This window comes from Pholcus phalangioides, unplaced genomic scaffold, assembly GCF_987345545.1.
Source record: "Pholcus phalangioides strain wild (caught in Gottingen) unplaced genomic scaffold, Ppha-v1.0 ptg000017l_1, whole genome shotgun sequence".
NCBI classification, from domain to species: Eukaryota; Metazoa; Arthropoda; class Arachnida; order Araneae; family Pholcidae; genus Pholcus; species Pholcus phalangioides.
In genome coordinates, this window is record NW_028301610.1 from 39,705,307 (window position 1) to 39,717,792 (window position 12,486).

The following is a 12,486-nucleotide window of genomic DNA, read 5'->3' on the forward strand; positions in this document are numbered from 1 at the left end:
AAATGTGAGGATTTGATTATAGAATATTGGAAGTGTCGATATTAAAAAAACCCTGGAGGATTTTGAAAAGAAAAGTTAAGCGAGAAATAAGTCTAATAGGGAGGAGAGCGGTTGGATATTGAGTAGGGGCTTGAGTTCCGATATGGCGACAGATGAAGTCCAACAGTTAAAAATGAAGCGAGTGGACTTATTTTGGATAGATTCTAATTTGTCCATGTTGGTTTGAGTGTGGGGATCCCAGACCTCACAGGCATAAGAGAGAATAGGGGGAATATATGTCTGGTAGCACAAGAGACGGACATGACGGGTAGAGTTTTTCAGATTGCGACGAAGGAAAAAGTTTTTGGAGACATTTATTAAACGTATAATCAACGTGAAGATTCCAGCGGAGATCGGAATTCTTGATTTGCCGTTCACATATATGTATATTTTTTTCATGTCTTTTATTTTCGCTCATTTAACATAGCAATACTAATTTCACTATTAACTTTTAGTTTTAACTTTATTGTATGTTGTCAGTACGGGTAACTAAGTTACCCCTGTCAACTCATATGTAACTCAGTGTATCAAAAATTACTTCAGTCTGTAATATGTTGTGCATATATTTTTTCCTTTTTTTTCTCATCTTTATAAGTGAAAGTGAATAAATTTCTCTTTGGAAAAAAAAAAATCGAAAATTTCTATTACGTCCAGTTTTTGAGATAAAGTGGAAATCAAACATTTTTTTTTTTAAATGGTAATACATAGGATGACCATACGTCCCGTATTTCCAGGGACAGTCCCGGTTTTCCACGAAGCCAACTTGACTTTTTATTCTTTAAATCAACGATTAAAATTACCTTTCCAACACAGAAATTACATTACGATGATTACAACTACAAACAAGAATATGCATCTCACACATTTGTCTTTTTTTTTTTAATTTACTGCAATTTGAAGGGGTGTTTCATTTCCCGCGATTGGTGACTTTTCTCTGATTTTTAGCATGAGTTGGCAACTTTGCTTACTTTTGGCATCATTTTTTAGCAATAATTGACGATGTCCCGTATTTTCCCGTATTTCTTAGCTCAATTTCCCGTACTTTCCCGTATTTTTCTCGAGTATATATATCGTCAGCCTAGTAATACATAAGCAGCATGCAAATCGCATTGAAACTGTGCGCTATATAAACAAATGTATAGTATTTATACAAAAATTGCCACGTTTTTAAATTATCCACGTTAAATTAAAACCAGGCAAAGTTTCTCATTTTTTGTGATAAAATGTATAGTAAATCATTGCCAAAGATATTTCATTGATTTTAGGGCCTGTCACTATAATGACAAAGCTAGAATATAAATATGAAGTATGTATTTATGAGTTGATGATATAAAAATTCCAAAATATTTGGATTTGAGTTATTTTCCCCAAAATATGAAATCGTTTTGTGAAAATCTTACGTGATAGAAAAAAAAATGGATTGTGTGCATTTTTTTGGAATCATTACTAAAAATAATATAAAAATCAGTTATATCAAAACTAAAAAAAGTTTCAAAAATATTTTTTTGTAGAGCTGTGTAATTATTTTTCTTAGCGAATGCATCATGTTGATGTCAACGGTAACAACATGGGATCGCACCGTAACAATTGTAACACACTATTTCTTTTTGCTTCTATCAACAGAATTCTTTTCTGATTTAAACGTAATGTTTACATCAACAAACCTTATCGCGCTTACCTGTGCTATCTCCGTTAAGCGAAAAATTGTGATTATTCATAGTTTTTTCTTTCTTACTCACTACTGTGCTTTGGCGGTAACATTGGCGACCTTAAACGTGGGCGTTTTCATCCGACAGCACGCAGACAGCGCTAGAGTACATATTTGATATCTGTACAATGCAAGGGGAGAAAGAGGAAAAATCGGATCAATAAAGCACCGAAGGTACAAAGCACGATCCTTGTTGTACCCCACTTCGCTTTTCCCAAGAAAGTACTTGCCGCTTTTTTTTTTCGTTCTAGATAATGTTATTTCATTTTTACTTATCATATATGTTGAGAAATTTGAATCTTTAAATGTCTTATTATTGTTTTTTGGAACAGGAATGGATGCCCGGCAGTGGATCAACACTGACCATTGGCCTGGTTTTTCGCCAACAAGAGGATGTAAACAAACGAGCGCGAGGTAGTGTTAAAAGTCACATTTTGAAGTCATGGGCATCCCATTCTAGGTAGGTCAACCTTTTTAATTGAGTGTTTGTATTTATTATAATTGTGTAAATAAAACCGTGGAATTATGTACATGGTGATTTAATAAGGGGGACTCACATTTTTTGACAGTCAAAATGATTGTGTCCGGTGATGTCAACGGCTCCCAACGGGTGGGTCATTTTACGGACATTGAGGTGTGGTACATTTTAAAATATCTTAGTTTTTCCTTAATGTTAGAGCAAAAATAAGAAATATCTTTAACAACAATAATTATTTTTATTATTTTGTAAATTTAGGAAGATTTGGTTTCGCTTCCTTAAAGTAGCGTTTTCCGAACTTTCCGGCTTCGGGGAACCCTCGAAAGGATATTGATATTCTGAGGAACCCTTGAAGCTATCGCCATGTGTCAAGTCAGAGACCTTCAACCTGTTACACAGTGTGGATCGCATTGAAAATTTCAATTAATCTCGCGTATCACCAGATAAATGACAGGTGGACTATAACAGAAAACTTTGTGTGAAATAGGTGGCCTCTAGGGCCTTGAAGACACCTGCTACATGTAATCTTTGAAATAATATCCATGCTCTAGAACAGTGTTTCCCAAAGTGGGCGATATCACCACTTGGGGGCGCTACTGGCTACGGATATACATATAGTATCCTATGGGTTCATTCAAAAAAGGGGGCGCTGAGGAATGCTTTATTCTAAGAAGGGGAGGGTGAAGAAAACTTTAGGAAACTACTCCAGTCTAGAGAATCTTTGAAATAATATCAAAATGTTCATATCCACGTTCTCGGGAACCCTTGAAGTTATGTAACTTCACCTGCAAAGAATCACTCGATGGTCCCTTGAAATAATAACCATGTTATACCAACAACATTGCTATAATTATTTGTATACGTACTATTTATCACTATTTCCCGTGGAACCCTTCTAGTGACATCTTTGGGAACCTCTGTTGATAAACGTTAATTTAATTAAAGATTAAATTTCCAAAATCAGCACAGAATATGAAACCGTTGCCGAAGCGGATTGGCAAAATTCAAAATAATCCAAGTGTGCTTTTTTTTAATTAACTCTCAATTAATGCGTCTTTTTAACATTCATATCCCAAGACTCGCCATATTTCTAGACTCAACTGCCAAGGGCAGTTTTAATCGAAAATTTAATGGCATTATGACCCATTCTTTAACACATATTTGAAAGAAACAATACAGATGTTTTATAAGAAAATGTTATTGTGTCGACGGTCTCGTATCTGGCAATGACATAGAATATAGCATTTCATAGTGAGTCTATCAAATGAAGAGCTAGAAACGCTGGACACAACAGAAACATTGCCATATACAGTAGAAGTACAAATCTCATCGAAGAGGTATGAGCGAGATAAAGAGTGCAAAAAAAGTTGCTTTCTACATGCCTAAGGAGTCATCGATAATTGTGGATTGACATCTACAGATACTCACAGTATCGTGTCAGACGCGGCAAACATTCTTTAACATAAAACCAACGAATATTCATATCTATCGTATCGTAGCTGTGCAGGCGCTGACAGACATTTTTACGTTGAAGAAAGTTTGCAGTGTCTGACAGGACACGGTGAGTGTCTGTAGATGTGAATTCACCGTAATACAGTAGAAGGTAGAAGTCCTCTTTAACGAGAGCTCACAATTATATATGGGAAAACATTGCTGTGTTATAACGGATTTCTCGTTATAAGCAAATTTTGTAAAAAATCCCTGCTTTATCTGAATTATAATCGTCTTTTAGATCATTTGATTGTAATACTAGCAAATGAACAGGACTCCAGCCGTGAAATTGATTTCCACCCCTCAGGTGATTCAAACTTTTTTTCATAGAATTTCGTATTTTCAAAATCGTTCAGCCCACTGAATGAACAATTGAAACTCTTACTGCTCAATTCCATTACTTTATGAACTCGTTAATATCTTTCCGCAAAATCGGAAGGGTTTTCTAAGTCTAGTCGTGTGGAAACGATGACTCTAAATACCAACTTCGGGCCAAACAAACCCTGGCAACGAAAGATGGTCGTAGTCTGTCAGTCATTCGAAGTGAAAAAGGCAAATGGCGTCGTTACATGTCCCGTACATATGTTGGGAAAGCCTAAGAATAGGACGAGAGGATGGAGATTGCGGCATTTTTATGTCCTCTGTTAGAAGTATTCCAGAGCAATAATGTTTATATGTAAAGAGCATGTGCGACGATTAAGTGGCAACAATACATCCTTCAAGTGTAATTCTTGAAGAGAGAAGAGATAGAGAAGAAATCATTTTCGAGAATTTTGTTGAAAAGCTTCCCTATTTTCAACTCTCTATAAACGAAAATGGTTGTCGTATCTTTAACATTAGCTCTCTGACAATACAGCGAAACCTCCACTAACGGACACTCCCCGTTAACGGCCATTTTTCTGATCCCCGGTCCTGTGGAATAGGGCTTTAATGTATTTCACTCTCCGTTAGCGGATACTCTCGATAGCGGACAGTAAAATTAGGCAAACTCTAATTTCTTCTTTAAACTCTAATTTTTTCCGAACTCTAATTTATTAATTTTGGCCATAAACCGAGAATTTATCATATTCAACTAAGATTATGTTTAATCCCAAGCTCGTGTTGGTAAATATGATAAACCGTTAATTAATTAATTAGCTGAGCATAACTATGATCCAGGATGGTGAATTAGAATGGTAATGTGTTGGTTTTGTTTGTTGATACGTGTGAAGAAAGCCAACATTACAATAGTGATAATGTCATAAAAGTTTTATCTTCTTCATACTTATTTTAATTTAATTTGATTTTCATTGCAAAATATGTGTAGTGCACTTATCATGTACAGGTAAAAATAATTAATTAGTTCAATGAAGAGAAGAAGAAAGGTTATAAATATTTTCCATATTTATTACGCTTTCCAACTTTAATTGGGAATTATGCATAATCGAAGGTAAAAGTGATAAATGTGTAGGGTTCGTTTTCAATGACTGATTGCCACAATCATAAGCACTCTCTGCCACTTTTGTATATAATACTTGGTTTAATCGTAATTTTTCACAATAAACATTATACTATTTACACGTCCTCCTTACAGGGAGCCTTTGAAATCACCTCCTGAGTCCATAGGTGCCACCCAAAGCTGCATTAATCTTTCAAGCAGCTTTGGGTGCCACTCTCTAACTACTAAACTGAAAAAACACACCAAGCTTCTTTCCTCTTCCCGTCGAGGGCCTTTCTCCCCCACCCACGCTTCCATCATACTCCTTCCCGTTGGGGGAAAAACCTTACAAAATGTAGTGAAATTTAATCAACCTTTCTTTATTATGCGTAGCCACCGGTGTATCACTTTTGCACACACACAGTAACATATACATTTTAACTAGGAACAAATTGCGACTGAAGCCAAACGTCGTATAAATTGTAATGTCGTATAAACGAAGTTTCACTGTATATCGTAACTCCCCATTAGCGGACAAATTTTTTGGTCCCATGGGACAGAGACGTAGCCAGATATTTCGTTCGGTGGGGGGGGGGGGACCACTTTCATTTCGGGGGACCAAAGTGATAGAACAATAGATTTGGTCATCTTTTTCCCCTTTTTTTCGGTCATTTTCTCACATTTCGGGGGGGGGGGGGCAGACCCTCAAGTCCCCCCCAGGTACGCCCTTGCCATGGGGGTCCGCTATCGATAGGTTCTACTGTATTCTGCAAACATGGTGCCCACAACGACAGGGCCGACAGAGATCCAACCCTAGGGGACGATTCTTAGCTTTTTCCACACGTTTTTCGCACTAAACTCACTATAGAAATCCATCAAAGATTCCGGCTGCAGGATATGAGGACCATGCCTAGAAATCACTTGTTATATCGAGAGTCTTGTTACCTACCCTACGCGGATCCTGTTCAAGCTCAATGTTCTGTCGTAGATAACAAAACTAATCACCTATGAACTGCTGCAAGAGAACTCGGACTGCCATACAGACGTTATTATTATCAGGCGCGGACCCAGGACAATGTGTCGGGAGCAGTGTTCACCAATACGCATCTAGATACGTAATTCACGCGTCAAACTTCAGTTTTACTCCAAATTTCGTTGAGGAGTGAAAATACTCCTTCAAATTTTAAATAATTGTTTTTATTAGAGTTATTTCTCATTGATTAAAAAATAAATAAAATGCCCCTGTTTTTTTTGCAAAAACATTCCTTAAAATTTTGGACTGGAGGGAAATTACCCTTCAAGATTAAATTTTCGGATGATGCTAATCGGGAGGGGCGACTTATTGTATAGGTTTATTGTTTCGTTTCGTATTTTATGGAACAAAAAAAAATCAATTTTTCTCCAAATATTATTTGGTTCTGGGGCGAGGGACAACGACGATGGCCATCCCTTCTTCTGGATCCGCGCCGGGTTAAGGTGCAGGCTTCCATCTGGGGATCGGATTCCTCTCCCTTCATTCACAAAGTGCAGAAACTTGCACTTGTACAAGATTTCCGCATTCTTATATTCCTGCAGAATCAACCTATTTCATATCATAACATTGTATTGTTGAATAATTGATGTACATTCGTGAGTTTCGGGCACTGGTGAATATATGACACCAGACGACATGTACAAAAGTGAAGCACAAATGATTGCATTTTCACACCAATGACGCGAACATATCATAAATTATATGTAGGCAATCGTTAGGTTTCAATAATTAATGCCATCCATCATCGGAAACGTAATCACGCCATGCCAAAGTGGAGTCACAATCGACGATTTTCGACAGTTAACGGAGTAGTTCACATGCTTCGGTATTGTCGCGGATGGTGGGGCGCCAATTGAGTTTCTTGCTGTCCAGCGTTTTGATAGTGAGTCTACCCTTAACTACGAGCCTTCGTCAGAGACGCATTTATGGGTTTTGTTGCCCTTCTAATGTTTTAGTCTAATTTTCTTGACTACTCTTTCCTTGAATTCGCCACCCTTTACTATAACCTTCTTTGCTTCTCCCCCACCCGTACTCTTGCACATACACACGTCTCTAAAGTCACTTTTATAGTCATTTACATGCTTGCACACTGCTTTGGCCACTCACATACTTGCACACGCTCTAAGTCACTAACTAACTGACCTGGTCCCTTCCTCTGTAGGTCACTCGTTTGGTCATTTGCATGCTTGCTCACGCTCTAAGTTACTCTTTTGCTCACTCACGTGCTTGCAAACTCTCTAGGTAATTGCTTTGGTCACTCACTGACCTAATCTCTTGCAGTCTAGGCAGAGGTGAATTTACTGAGTGTTATATACACATTTCGCCGCCCTTCTCCCATTCTACTAATTTTCTTGACAACTCATTCCTCAAATTTGTCGCCCCTCAACTTGCCACGCTAGGTTATACCCCCCCCCCATAAATACACCACTGGCCTTCGTTTATCACCGCTTGGATTGGCATGGCAGTGGACAGCTGCATGAAGTTCAGCGCCGGGCATCGTTTCTGTGTTGTCAATGATAGTAACTGTGAGTGAGCGAGTCTGCAAACGATGAGACCGTCGGACTGATTCTTTTTGTTTCTTTTTTTTTTGGACTGCACATACACCTCCTCCCCCCCATGTGGAGTTATCGTTTGAAGTACTATCAGAGTACCGTCTTAACGCATGGGTTCACCCGGGCTCGGCCCGGTGGTCTCATGAAAATTATGTCTGGTTAAAATTTTCGAGAGCATGTAATCGATAAACATGAAAATTGGTAGACCGACATATCTAGTCGAGTGGAGGCCTGAGAAAAATCACTTTGTCCGAGGACCTAATATACTCTTAAGACGGTCCTGGGTGCTATCAGCGTCTACAGCTGTTCAGATCTACGTACGCATTAGGCTGGTCGTCCACTGGAAGCTACGTGATAACCAGAGTTGCCAGATTGGCGGTTTTCCCGCCAAATTGGGCTAGTTTGAAAACGGTTCGGCGGGAAATTTTTGGCTTTGGCGGGTGGCGGTTTTTTGGGCGGTTTTTCCAGAATTGTGTTCATGGCGAATTTCTCCCTATTTTTCTTTGCTTGCGAGCAAAGCAGTTTTTCTGTTTCACTTCAGTCCCCACCTCATATTGTGTTTTCTTCCTGACAAGGCAGAAGGGATGGAGGGGAGGCATCTCACCCAACTATGGAAAACCAGAACTGTCAACCACAATTCCTTTGCCACCCAATAATTGAAGGGACCGTAAAACAAAAACTTGGGAACTGGCCTAGGCTCTAGATAGTGGTTTTCAACCTTTATGACACCGCGGCCGGTCGGTTATCATATATCCAATGTAGTATAAGGGAAGTAGTATGTTGTATATCCAATGACTATAAGAGAAATTATAGCGACTACAATAGGGCAGTCGCCTTAAGGGAAATGGGAGACTTCAGTGACGTCACGAGCTTCGCACGGAGGCCTTCTGCTATAGAAGGTGTTGCTCTGACCCGACGGTTGGGAAACAAGGTATCTAGACCACAGAAGCCTGTGAAAGAAACCGTAGCCTCAACAAGCGTGGAGCTGACAGGGCTCAAGCCCAGGAACCAGTTCTGTCTTAATGCGTGGGCCCACCAGGGCATGGCCCGGGGGCCTCAAGAGAAGAGGGGCCTCAGAAAAACGAGAGGTGGTTGTATTTTTCGGGGATTTTCCATGTATGGAATCAGAAAAATCACTTGGCTCTCGGGGCCAGGATGCTCTTAAAACGAACCCAGAAAAGTAGACAAGAAGAGAACCCTCTTCTTAAATTTTTTGTTTACTAGACCGTGAAAAATCTGGTCTGGGATTTAAAGCCCATACCTAATTTTTAAAATCATTGTACCAAATTTCGTAGGCACCTATGCACAATTTGAGGCAGTGTCGTCTTGACGCATTGGCCAACCCGGGCACGTCACGGAGGCCTTGAATGAAAAGCGGTGGGAGGGGGGAAATGAAATATGGTTAAGATTTGCGAGATTAAGCATGGGAATTGGTAAGTAGGCATTTGCAGTCTGGATGGAGGGCTGAGCAAAATCAATTTGCCCGGGGGCCCATGATGCTTTTAAGACGTCCTCCACTCCAGGCCATCTCTGGGCCGTTTTTCCAGGAGAGAGAATGTGTAGCCCTGACCATGGCCCCCACATCCTAGAGCAGGGCCCCTAGGCTGAGATCTTTTGCGCCCCCCCCCGACCCCACTTTCACGGGCCCCTTTATGGTGAATTTATAGCGTGAAAAAGCAAAAAAAATGGTGAAAACCGTCCCGTGCCCCCAGGGCTGGAGCCTTGTCAGCCCACCCCTTGTGGGGGCCATGGCCCTGACTTTCGCAACTTTTCAAAGAAATCAATTTATTCTGTGAAAAAAACCCCATATTTTTACGGAAAAGGGGGGGGGGAGAGTTAATGGACTATAACAAGAAAAGTTATAAACCACACCTTTGCAGACTAGAATATCGTCAAACTGTAGCTCGCATGTTGCTTCATAGATGGCAGCACAAGTTCAAATATTTTGGGCTATTTTTTGGCTACTTTTGAAGAGGATTTTGGCTGGAAATTTTTTAAGGACCTGGCAACTCTGGTGATAACTTCCAGTGAGCGACCGGCCTTAACTCTTACAGCAACAATCCCAAGATATCTCGTCAAACTTGATCTGTTTCATTTCGGTCATCCCAAAATATCTCGGGTTGTTAACACTTCTATTTCCGCTGTGGTGGTCGAGTGGTTATAGTGACGGACTCGCGATGCGAGGATCCGGGTTCGAACCCCACAGTGGTGGTCGGCTGAAGTTGGTTTTCTGTGGTTCCCAACTTCAAGGCGCAAATGCGAGCCGATCTCCCCGTTAAAAAGTCTCGCCACAGAGAGCAACAGTCCTACAACGATAAATCATTCAATCATAACACTTCACTCATAGTTAGAAAAACTGGTGGCAGATGGCAGCACTATACATAACAAGCATTACACAGAAACAAACTTTACGTCAGGTTGCACTACACGTACACGCACATTCCCGCATGTACCGATTCGTTGGGGGTTCCGCGGGGGGGGGGGGTGTGGTGTAGCAGTAATAGGTAGGGCCTCCAAAAAATGGCTCGGGGATCCATGATGTTCTTAAGTCAGCCACCTCGTTGGGCGGTTTGCCTGTTGTGGCGTTGTAATTGTATTTGTAATGTGGCAGTTATAATGCGGATCAGGAAAATTATAAAAATCGCTTAAAGCGTTAAGGTCGAAATACACATTATGACAATGTGCCCGATCCGCAAGTCGGCCACCACGCGGTAGGTGAATTACCATGTACAAAGCAACTGCAACCAGGACCGCAACTTGGGGGGGGGCCGGATCTGGTTCCTCGGGTGCTGGACCAGAGGGGGTCCAAATTCACCCTTTAACTACTTCTACATTACACGGGTGCCAAAATGTATATCCCGGGAGGAACAGAGCCTGGGTCGTGTCTGGTCTGTCGGGTGCCAAAATGCCTGCTTGCCCCTGCTGACAAAGTAGCTGGTTGCGACCTTGACTACAACTGTTCAATCATTGAATTATTACAGGATGGTCATAAAATATATTTTTCGATATACAAGCCCCTAGCGACCGCAAAAATCAACGAATGCGAATGAAATTCGAGATATAAGTGTTTCAGAGTATGCGCTCAAGAATGAGTAGAGAACATGGAGCTATGAATTACAACCTCCTTGAAGAGAAACAAAAACTTACCTCTCGCGGTTACAGTTACAGCAACAAAATTTCGAAAAATTCAAATTGCAACACTCACTTTTATGCATTGCGAAGTGATCGGCACAGTGAAAAACCATAAATGCCGTTGGAATCAGGGACGGCTCTAGCTCACCTGCCGCCCGGGTGCAAAATCTCATGTGCCGCCACTAAAGACGTTCCTGGTGGAAGGCTGAAATGGCTTTAGCCGAGGAGAAATGAGATAAACCTGATTTCGCATCCGTCCGAAGCTTCACACGATTGGTTAACCAACCGAATGTGCTTAACCATACGCTTCTGGGCTTGTGCATCTGCAAAGTTATTTTATGACCACCCTGTATATGGCCAAATATTGCCACAACAACGAGTCAGGGCCGTGTGTAAATAAGTAAGTTTACTTTTCTTACGGTGGCTGTCAAAAAATTACGTCTAGACGGATGGGCAAACCTTGTCCTGGTCTCATCATAGGTCAAATTCTAAAATTATTTCTTACATTAATTTTAAATTTTAAGTCATTCTTGTTGAGCGTGTGCATAATTTTATGCAGACGTTTCTCAACATTTCTGTATATTCTCCAATTAGAAATGATTCTTTAGATGGCGGTTTCCGCCTTCCAAGTATATAACATCGTGACTCAAGGGCCACCAAAATTGTTTGAGCCCCGGCTTCCCAAAGTCGTTGAGACGGTACTGTACGTGTTTCAGAGGCGCTGACATGAAGGCAACGTAGGAGGGGGGCGCTAAAATTTGTCAGTCGTCCCGTATATACGGGACTCAAGCTCATACCCAGGAGGAGGAGGAGGGGCATGTTCACGCGTTGACCACTAAGCTACAGAGGAGATAGAGCACTCGTCCGACAATCGAGGGACTCGGGTTCGAGTCCCGGTAGAGGCAGAGATGAGTTTTTTCCTTCCTTAAAAAAAAAATTAACATCTCAAATAATAAATATCTTCACAACATCCAGTCTTCTTTATACCTTGTATTAACAAGTGGAGAGCGACATTCATGTCATATTCATTAATTATTGGGAGGGCATGGCCCCCACATCCTGGAGGAGGGCCCTAGGCTGAGATCGTTTGTGGGCCCCCAGACCAGACTTTCACGGGCTCCTTTATGATGAATTTATAGCGTGAAAAACAAAAAATGATGAGAATTGTCCGGGGCCGGAGCCATGTCGGTTGATTTTCCTTAATGCCCGTATACACTAGCTCGCGAATCATGCAATGAAAGCATTCGCAATTGGTTGTTCAGTAATTTGTACGGTGCCGCTGTGGTGGTCGAGTGGTCATAGTGACGGACTCGCATCGTGAGGATCAGGGTTCGAACCCCCCGTCTCCGCAGTGGTGGTCGACTGAAGTTGGTTTCCTGCGGTTCCCAATTTCGAGGCGCAAATGCGAGCCGATCTCCCCATTGAAAAGTCTCGCCACAGAGAGCAACAGGCCTACAACGATACAATTATTTAATCATTACACTCCGCTCATAGTTAGAAAAAACTGGTGGCAGATGGCAGCACTACACATAAGCATCACACAGAAACAAACTTCACGTCAGGTTTCACTACATGTACACGCACATTCCAACATGTACCAATTCGTAAGAGGTTTCACAGAGGAATATGGACGAG

General features: G+C 41.1%; 1 protein-coding gene across 3 annotated transcripts in view; it reads left to right on the forward strand.

Annotated features, from left to right (window-relative positions):
• The first annotated feature begins 1,792 nt into the window (after positions 1-1,792).
• Positions 1,793-12,486, forward strand: part of LOC149073056 (uncharacterized) — a 63,268-nt gene continuing 52,574 nt past the window's right edge. Inside the window, exons 1-2 of one of the 3 annotated variants that reach the window (XM_089247180.1) lie at positions 1,793-1,969; positions 2,080-2,207. The gene's annotated coding sequence lies outside the window, so the exon portion shown is untranslated. The remainder of the gene's footprint in view (positions 1,970-2,079; positions 2,208-12,486) is intronic. The other 2 variants (XM_089247181.1, XM_089247183.1) reach the window with 2 other exon arrangements.